At 39.2% G+C, this 10937-nt stretch overlaps 1 protein-coding gene across 1 annotated transcript in view; it reads right to left on the bottom strand.

The window, feature by feature from the left end:
* Positions 1-9259, bottom strand: part of LOC125898985 (uncharacterized) — a 58088-nt gene extending 48829 nt beyond the window's left edge. The window contains exons 1-2 of the mRNA XM_049593099.1: positions 9229-9259; positions 5783-5882 (exon numbers count right to left, since the gene is read on the bottom strand). The gene's annotated coding sequence lies outside the window, so the exon portion shown is untranslated. The remainder of the gene's footprint in view (positions 1-5782; positions 5883-9228) is intronic.
* Positions 9260-10937: the final 1678 nt, after the last annotated feature.

The raw sequence follows: 10937 nt of genomic DNA on the forward strand, positions 1-10937 counted from the left end.
TTAACTGCCTGGAATAATAACTGCAGTGACAGTCTGATAATCTCCCCATGGTGAAATATCATATTGAATATCTGTCTGAGCACTGACTTTGTTTATGGATTTTTCAGGGTAAAATGCAGCTTTTGCCTCAAACTTTTGTTGGCTGTAGGGAATAAAAAGAGTCAAACTACAGAGATAGTGATGAGATGTCATCAATCTCTTTTCCCTACTCACACACACACACACACACACACACACACACACACACACTATAATCATGATCACATTTGATACATTTCATACGCAAGATATTAGCATTTCTAAAGTGACGTAGTTTTGATTACATGTATACAAGCTGACTTTGTCATCGGGAGGTGGATGGGATGGTGGATGGTGTGACACCTAGACTAAAGAACAAAAGTGGTTGATTTTTAGCAAGACATCGTTGGCATTTCCAGCCATGACTGTGCCACCAAATATGGTTGTTTTTTAACATGAGACATCGGCGGCATTTCTGGGATTTTTTTTAGCAGGACATCAGAAGCATTTCCAGTGGCTGGTATGCTAGAAAAACTGGGTGTCTTTTAGCGACATATCTGAGGCATTTCCAGTGGTGATTTTGTCAGCCAAACTGTGTGTTTTTTAGCAAGACATCTGCACCTTTCTGGGATTCCTTAGCAAGACAGAGGAGGCATTCCCAGTGGTGATTACACCAGCCAAACTGTGTCTTTAGTGAGATATTGGCAGCACTTCCAGCCATAATTGACGCACCAAAACTGGGTGTTTTTTTGCAAGACATTGATTGCATTTCTGGAATTTATCAATGAGACATTGGCGGCATTTTGTCACACCAAAACTGGGTGTTTTTAGCAAGACCTTGCAGCATTTCTGGGCGTTTTTTTAGCAAGACATTGGAGGCATTTTAAGCAACAATGCCTACAAAACTGGTTGTTTTCTAGCATGACATTGTCTCAGTGATTTCAGTGACTGTGCCACCAAAACTAGGTGTTTTTTAGCAAGACATCGCTGCATTTCTGGGTGTGTTTTAGGGAGACATCTGAGGCAGGGGGGGCGGCAGTAGCTCAGTCCATAAGGACTTGGGTTGGGAACCAGAGGGTCACCTGCTTGAATCCCCGTCCGGACCAAAATATGGAGCGTGGACTGGTAGCTGGAGAGGGGCCAGCTCACCTCCTGGGCACTGCCTGAGCAAGGCACCGAGCCCCCCAACCGCTCGGAGCGCCTGTCATGGGCAGCCGTACTCTGACATCTCTCCAATTAGTGCATGTATAGATCCTGTTTGTGCATGTGTGTGTCTTTCGGACCCGTGTGTGATTGACAAGCAAAAGTGAAAACATTGAATTTCTCCTCAGGGGGATTAATAAAGTAAATAAACTGAAACTTAAACATATTCAGCAGCAATTGTGCCATCACAATGGGTGCTTATTACCAAGACATCGGAGGCCTTTCTAGCAGCCACTGTGGAATCCAAACTGGGTGCTTTTTAGTAAGGCACCAGCGGCATTTCTGGGTGTCATCCAGGTCATGGTAATCTTAAGTGCTAATTTGTAGGCAACTGGACTAGCTTGCGTTTCTTGAAGATGTTTCGCCTCTCATCCGAGAAGCTTCTTCAGTGAAGAGAGATGAGAGGTGAAAGGTCTTTAAGGAGCGCAAGCTAGTCCAGTTGCCTACAAATTAGCACTTAAGACAATGCAACAGAGACATTTCCAGCAGCAATTTTGCCACAAAAACTGGGTGTTGTTATTTTTTTAACACATAAGCAGCTTTTCTGGTGTTTTATTAGACATTATTAGACATTAGAGGAACCTTCAGTAGCAATTCTGCCACCAATTTTCCTTTGTAAGTTGCAGCAGTTGACTTTGTATCAGTGCTAGCTGTTAGATGACAACAGAAGCACATAACCCTGCTTTACTTGTATGCCATTTCCTTTCCTAGAGTTTACCCAGCATGCATTTCATCTGATAGACTGTCTCCTGAGTGAAAGGTCACGGGAGAAAAGCTGAAGAGGAAGAGAGCTGGCTGTTCTCTCTGAACTGAAATGTCACTACACACTGGATCCTTCCTTCTGCCTAACATTTTTGACAACTGTTTAAATTATTCCAAAGCTCATGTTTTAACCACACAGAAATATTTCAAATTATTGCAGGAATCGTCTTAACTGTGTCAACCCTTAGAGGACTTACTTTCGCTTTTCATGTTGTAGCTCATTAACTTCAAAGAGTGTAAATTGATCTCCAGTCCACCAGACAGCCATTGGTTTCTATCGATTCCAAAAATCAGCTTGCAGAGACTCAAAAGCTTGTGTGAGATGTGAAATCCATTGCAGTCAGCACTTTCTTTGATATCTCTTTCTCTCTCTACTCTCAAGCTAGCGAGTAGCATTCTTGCTATCCCAGAAATCTGGAAAATAAGCAGTCAACAACAATTTATGGGATTTTGTGGCAAGCAGCGCTTTGTTTTTGTTTGTATCTGTAATCTTAGAGGATATCTTTATTTATTTTAAGGAATGTTACGTGCTTCTTAATTTCTTAAAATTAACTTCTTACAGTACAAGTAGAGAGGCTGTCAAGCAGTAGTAAAGTACTCATATCTTTTACTTAAGTAAAAGAAGCAGTACCACACGCCAAAATCAAAAATACATATTGTTTACATATTTTTCCTTTTACCTGTAGTGCTATTTATCAGTCTCTTGGTGTGAGCTGCCAAGTGCTGGAGATATAGCCGTAGAGATGTCTGCACTACCTCAAATATAATGGAACTAGATGGCACTCAGCTTGTGGTGCTCAAATCCCTAATTAATAAATTTGAAAACTTAGCAGTACTATCTCTTTGCAGAAATCATGAGCTGGTTACTGGGGATAATCCACAGACCTTGTTGTGAGCAGTTTGATGTATGGACTATTCTCTCTCTACCAAACTACACCCACCAATGGTATCACCACACAGAAGTAAGCATATATGGACAAGAGGCTCATCCTCATGACAGCTTGAGATGTAAACATTAATGGCTGATTCTTGTTGGAATAGAGGAGTAGGGTGAAGGTTTATGGCTACATGGCCCTCCAAACAAAGATATTTTAGAGGCACACTTGTCATTGACAAGATGGCTGCATGAGCGGAAAGACACCTACAACTCTAACCTATTTTCTTTGTTAATAAAGATTTAAAAATTATGTTAACCACCATATTATTTTAGTTAAATGTCATTTCAATGTATTTTGGTCCCTTTCTTTATAACAAGTACAGCAAAAGAAATCGCTAGTAGCCTATGCTGATGTCACAGTGGTTAACTAGCTAACTAGTTATCTAGCTAACGTTACATTGTTATTGCTGATTTGTAATGAAGCTCTGCACTTTTTTTTATTTTATGACTTTTTAAATTGATTTACAGCGAGAAACTTACGTTGTGAATGAAGTACGAGTGTCCTGATAACCACCTACGGAAGAGAAATCGAACCAGCAGAAGACAGCATAGTCGCAATGTCCAGCAGCACTCATCGGTCCATGGCTGTGTTCAAATGGGGCTGTGTTTATCATGTTTACCATATTTACAAGAAGAGCCCATACGAACGCCCCCCTCTTGCAGTATTCATGACCTCAAGGGGAAATTTTCTAAATGCTCCAAGTTCACGACTTAAATGCTCAGAGTTCACAACTTCATGTATACGACTTCCCATGTTGTTACCACAAGCCCACGAGTTCCATTTGAACACGGCATGTTTATGTAATTGCCAGCATATCGATGAAGTATCAGGGTCTTGACAGGTTGTCCCATTTAATATCATAAGTTTCTAACCACTACCCAAGTCCCCAGGAAGTGTTCCGTGCTTTAAAGCCAATTTTCCGAGTGGCCAAACAGCGTATTTACACCATCAGGTGATACCTTGCAGCCCATAAAGACATTTTCTCATTGTCTTAAATGGTGAGAGGGACATCTGAAAATCAGCAGATAAATTTTTTGGGGGCATCACAACCCCCACAAAATGACTCGTTTCACTCTCAGGATTTGATAACAGGATAATATTTTTAAAGTCTAGAAGAGCCACCACTTTCATGTTAGTGGAGCACTAAACTGGAAGTTAGGTGTACAGCTGGCGAAAGTTAGCCGCTCGGCCACACTCAGATGTGTTCTGATGCCATAACTCTCTTGTGTGCTTGCTCTATGGGCTGCACAGTGCGGAGGTAGTGCTGATCATCCCCACATCATCCATATCATTTTATATGTGGCAGTTGAACCATTTTCGCTTCATTCGCTACTGAGCAAGTCTCATAGGAATGAACGGGGCCCTGCTCTAAAGGATGTATCAAGTTCTTTTAATACATCCATGCCACTACCCCCTGTAATTCTGTTCTACCTCTCAAAAACAGGGGGTAGGAGTAAAAATATGAAATGGGATTGGGCCAAAACATATTAATGATAAAGGTGTAATTTGTCCAAACAGGTGCAGAAAAGCTACTAATGTGTGCACACACCCCCAGGGCCCCGACAAGAGCCTTTAAGAGCAGCACTTTAAAACTTTGTGTTTTGCTATATAAATAAATCTATCGCTGCATAATGTTGCTGGATGTTTCCCCTGCAAACACGTTTCGTTGTCTGAGTGTAGTTTCCGCAGGCAGAAAGCTTAAGAAGTGCTGACTAAAGTGAGGATTGCCAACGCTGACGTTAATGTGTCAAGCTCTAACAGTTGCCCTGCAGTTTTGACTTGAGCTCTCATTACCACAGAGTTTGTCTGCAGCTGATCCGCGCTAATCCACCGCTTTGATGTGATGCGCATGTATCTCCACTTGCATTATCATTACACACTGTAGCCTCCACTCTCTCTGATGTTGGGAAACAAACTGGAGACACTCCTGAGTTTGGCAAAACATCCCCCTGACAAGTGTGTTTGAGTTTTTAAGATACAAGAGTCTAAAGCTTTATTGACAGGCTGAAAATGCTCATTATACTCCCTAGCAGAAAAGTGTTGGTATGAACAACATACTGCAGATTTGGCTTTTCTTGGAGCCGCACCAAGTTTGTCCTGAGGATGCAGTTACAATGTTGATGCATGGTAAGGTTGTCATGTCATATTTGAAATAGGAGCTACTGTTTGAGCTTGGGGAAATATGTAAAATTACATCCGTAATCGCCTATTCAAATAAAAAAAAATCTCACTGTATAAGCACAACAGGTTGTGCCTTGAACTCCAGAGAGGAAAGTTTATAAACTGCACTGTCATTATGATCTGTTTCCTTTATTTACACTGCATTTTTAACACATACAAGTTAGGGTTAGGTCCGAGACTTCTTTCATGCATTCGATAGATATATTTCTCTCAAATTTTGAATACAAATTTGAAATTTGTAATTGTCCATGTTAATGAGTACCTCTCTTTTTCCACGATACCTGACAGGTGTGGCATCATTACTCATCATTACTATACAGGTGTGCCTTGGTATGGTCACAATAAAAGGCCTCCTCCCATAAAACTTCTTCCATGTGTTAAACATGAACTCCCAGTTTGAATTTCTTCAATGTTCAGGCAGTTTTTACTGCTCCAAAACAAACGGACCCGTTGATTTAAACCAGTAAAAACACCAAATGAAGCAATTTCACGTTAAACGTTAGTGTTTTTCCGATGCTGTTTGTCATTTTGAAACCAAATTTCAAATGCACCCCTATTATTTTCAATGTTCAACCCCACACTGGCAGCAGCAAGACGTGCATCAGCGCTCCTGGATGCGCCACCACGCACCCCAATATTAAATGCATTTCCCCCCCCCCTTGCTCTCCGCTTGTACATACCAGTCCAGCTCCCATAGCAGCTCTTCTTCTCTGCTCCTGTGGCAGCCCGACTCCTCTCCTCACCATGGTTGTATAAAGAGAACTCTGTAGCTGCTGCCCTCTGGTGTGTGACAAAGAATGGATGGGGAAAGATTTGTAGTTGAGGTCAAGAAATATCACAAGCTAAAGGACCCACAATCACGTCATTATAAAAGCAATGGCCAAAAAGATATTGCCTGGTGAGTCATAGCTCTGGAGATCGGCTTTTCAGGTGAGAAATCAAGTTTAATTAGAGGCTGTCCACACATGGTTTTAAGCTAATGCAAAGATGAAGAAAGTACAGATATTTCACTAAGAGTAGTAATAATTTTGTGTGGTCGTCTGTTGCAAACACAGGAACATCTTAACAATCGACCACCGTGTTTTGTTTGTTTCAGGAGATAATGTAAAACATTATCTGCACCCCATAATATTTACATGATTCCTCCCTGCAAACAGAGAGCAGCAGAGGTGGGGGCAACACACACGTTAAGGTGTGTTTGTTTTCTAAATTTGATCTATTACAGAACAATGAAAGAAGGTGAGGAGTCAGCTGATGCGTTTATAGAGGCTTCCTGTAAGCTTCTCTCAACATTGTTGGGTGGGTGCCTTTTTTTTTTTTTTTTTGGCTGAGTTTTATTCAAGTATAAAGTATCACTTTCATAATGCAAATAAGATATTATGCACTCCATGTGTAGCATTAACTTATTTGCTACTGCTACACAGCCAGCAGGCCTTTCAGACACAGACGAGTGACAATTAAAAGAAAAACCTGAATAAATAAGTGGATGTTACGACCCCAAGGAGAGACATGAAACTAGACGAGGAATATTAGGAGTCTATTTGTTCAGTATTTCAGTCTTTTATTGCCAAATATAGAAGCTTGAATGTAACATCAGGGGAGAGCGCTGGCCATAATAACAAAACAACCAGGCATGAGTAGAAATAAAATCACAGCCTTAAATAAACTGCTCCAAAAAGAAAAGTTACAATTCTAAATTGCACTCCTTATCAAAAGACACAAACTAAAAAACAACAGGAGAGGAGCTCCTTCCTGTGTGGCTTGATGGCAAAGTGTTACAAGTATTTGTGAAATCTAACCACAAAATCATGACCTTTAAGATACAAAATACTAACAGACTACATCCTAGAAAAATAGCCCACAATACAGAAACAATCTGAGTGTAAATAAGCAACATGATATTCCTTGCTCCACTTTGCCGGCATTTTTCAGACATGTCAGATTCCAACTCTATTCCAACATAATTTCAGCTAGCTCACATACACGAAGGGAGAGATGAACCCAGGGAAAAAAATGACAAAACAAAGTGACGATAAACAAAACATCAAACTGCATAATTAGGCTACGTTAAGTCAACAGCTATAGAAAATTAATTTGCCATTATGTTACACTTACATACTTAGGCACAAAAGTACAGTAAAAGTACCTAAAATTGGTACTTACTTGGTACTTAGTTACATGCCACTGATCAGCAGAGGGACGCACAGTGACCATATGTCATCTGTTTCATCAAACAGATCTGTGTGATCTCTAAGAAACATGTTTTCTGCATCCAACCTGAATGGCCAAAACATCTAAGAACATCCAAGAGTTTTAAAGTCTTAATTGGGAACCAACTGACTAATATTTTATCTTATGCCAGCAAATTAATAAACGTATCATTATAATTACTCTAAAACATAATCATCTTTATTTGATTATGTGATGGTCATACATTGTGTATGTTCTTCAAATATAGCACTTATGTTGCCATGAGTTGGACGAACTATTTGTTGACTGTGAAAATTAGATGTTTTTATCTTACTGTAATCTGGACCACTCGTAAAATTGTCTCTTACCAAATAGGAGAGCAAAAATACAAAAACACTGGTAAATCCCAGAAATCAATGGGTACTAACAAAATAAGAACAAATCATGGATACGAACAAAAATAAGAGTAATGTTGTTTGTATATCGCTTCTTGCATGAGGCCTATTGTTCAAACCCACAGAAATGTATTTCAAACTCTGCTGGATTTTATTTTAAGTTTCCAAAAATGCCAAATGTTTAATGTCAGCATTTGAGGATATGTATATAAAATGACCCATAACAAGACGTGTAGAATATTTTCATTTGAGAAATGGTGCAGCCATAAACATGGAGTTTTGGGTTTGCATATTTTATTCAGCGTAAACATTGTATGTATTTTAAATCAAAAGTTGGAATAAGCGCATATACAATATATATAATTCTGTCAGACAGACATGTGTTCCTATCTACTGTACCTACTGTATCATCTGCTGCAATGCGTCAAATGTCTCAGCAGGGATCACCAAAAACATTCATCATGTTTAAACTCGTCCCCTTTGCTCTGGTATGTAAAACAAACACCTACAACTTTCATACTTCATCCAGCCATTGAGCAAATGATAATCAACCACTAATGATCTCTTCTGAAAACATTTCTCCTGTCACTTATCACAATTTTAAACCTAATATACAATATACATACTATTTTTGGACCCTCATTCAGTTCATATCAGCTCTGTCAGTCTGTCACCTCTGATGTGTGAGCTTACTGCCCTCTGCTGTTTAGCCATAAAGCCACCATTTTGACTGAAGAGCACATTAGAAACCAAAATCAGGAAAGTAATTTATTGTGGAAGACGTGATGGTTGGAGGTAAGCAACATGGCATTCCTTTCATGGTTAGTGCAATTTTAGACTGATTTATATATTTTGTTATTATAATATTCTATGCTATATAGTTGTGTTACAAGTTATGTTAAACTGTATTACTACATTTCCCTTTGTACTATATGTCATATCCCATACTATTTCATATAGTGTGGTGGAGGCGTGAACCGGTTTCTTCAATGAAGGCCGTTGAAAGTGATTATAGACACCTGGAAGGGCATTGTCCCGCTTAAACCATGGTCAATTACCAAAGAAATAAAAAGTAAGAATATTAATTCATATTTTTATGCTTTTTGCTGTCAAAATCTAAGCCATGACTCGGTTTCCTTGCTAACACCTGAGGGTTTACCTAATACCTGGAACAATCACTAGCGCCCCATAAGATTCTAATAAAATGGAAACGTCATTAACTGCTCCAGTAAATAGGACGAACCTTAGATACAACCTAGCAACGGCACATATTCTAGTCCGCCCTGCTTGTTTGGCCCAGGTGTTAGCCAGAAAGCTAACGTTATGCTAGCAACATTCAAAGTCAATAAACACTGCAAACAGTTGAAACAGTAATTATAATTTGACGGTATGTTTAAAAATAAGAATGGCTAGCTATCCAGCAATGTCATTGTCCCAAATCATTCTCAAGATTGTAAAGTTACTGTCGGCCGCTACCACAAGTAGCGCGTTAGGTTGCCGACAGGATGCGAGTGTTTAAGTTTAGAGGGGCGGTGTCGTACCTGCAAGGTGTGTTGCAGTCTCCATCTTGTAGTGTTCAGAGGATGCAAATCAAATATTAACCGTAAAAAGATTAAAGATATTTGTACTACTGTGCAGCCGGCGCATTAATTTAGAACGGTGAACAGACAAATAGATTTACCGGAACTACTTAGTAGCCCACTGAGCAAGCAACGTCTGTGGACGTCCAAGTCTCTTTGATATCACGTCTGTGGACATGATATCAACTAGACTTGGACGTCCACAGACGTTGCTTGCTCAGTGGGAGATTGTCAGTTTGTAACGGACACCCTGCAGCCAATCAGAATCGAGTAGTCACCCAGACCACTGTATAATTCAGGAGTCAGCAACTTTACTATCAAAGCAGCCATTTTGATCAGAAATAATATTAACAAAATCTGTCTGGAGCCTTGTAATAAAGATAACACAGCCTTTTAAGTCTAAATTAGCCAGCCAACATTACTAATAGGTCCAAATGAGCATTCATTGATCATCATTAATGCACATAACTGTACATATTTCTAATGTTTACTCTTATTCTATTCTTGTTTTATTCTATTAGTGTACTAGTGTTGAGCACTGCAGCATAATTAAAAATTGATTTTATATTTAATGCACATTTTCATTTCTATTTTATTTATTGCTTTTTTTATTTACATACTTATATTTCATACTCTCATTCTCACTTCTTATAATTATTTATTCTTTACATTGGAGCAACTGTAACCAATCACAACCCAGCCAACATTTATAAGTGGGGCCCATGTGGGTAGTAAATGGGCTGAAAAATGGCCCCTATATGGGACTGTCCAGAGGCTCCATATTGGCTCCATGACACTTAGATGGGTTTACCCAAGTGGGCCCCAGATAAGATTCTTATTTTGGACCCATGCAAACCCACAAGGTGGCTTTTCTGCAGTGGGCAGTTTATTAAAAATATATTAATAATATATTATTTTGGAATTTTACCTTTGTAGAACTGGCAGCAAAAGCAAATGAAGCTCTCTTCACACTGTTACATTCTCTTTCCTCCTCCAAAACGTTTACTTCTTTGGATTTGGAATCTGTAGGTAGCCAAGCTCAGGAGATTTAAGACTAACCACCAGTCTTGAGGTTTGCCAGGATTTGGAGAAAAAGGCATTAGGCCATACACGTTTGAAGCACATTTGAGTTGACGAAATGTTTAAACATCTTTTTTTTATTTGGTGCAAAGGTGCACAATTTCTTTCGATCTACACTTATGATGAACAAAAATTAAAATTAACTCTTTTTTTTTTACATTTTAATTTCAATTCAGCAATTTTGTAGGTCTTGCATTCTCCAGTTGTTAAAATGTGAAGCCTTTTTGCAGAATTTAAAAAACGTTCTAACATTTCAACAACTAAAATGTGCGTAATACATCTACTGGCTGGCACCTTTTCCTCGCTAGTGGTGGCTCCTCTTGGGTCTTCCTAGATGATCAGCTATCCAAATCCCGATCCAAAAAAGTAAAAGTCTCAGAATAAAACAGAAAATTTAGCAGTGCGTGGACAGATTTGTTTGTTTTCACTGCCAGCTCTGCAAAGTTAAATTACCAAATAATCATAAAGAGTGCCCTGCACAGTAGCCACCTTACAAAAAAACATATCAGTGAATGTGTCTTTAGGCTGTTATTGTAGACTAATTTAGACGTAATAGGCTATGTTACCTTATTGTGACGCTCAAATATGTT

This window comes from Epinephelus fuscoguttatus, linkage group LG12, assembly GCF_011397635.1.
Source record: "Epinephelus fuscoguttatus linkage group LG12, E.fuscoguttatus.final_Chr_v1".
Taxonomy (NCBI): domain Eukaryota; kingdom Metazoa; phylum Chordata; class Actinopteri; order Perciformes; family Serranidae; genus Epinephelus; species Epinephelus fuscoguttatus.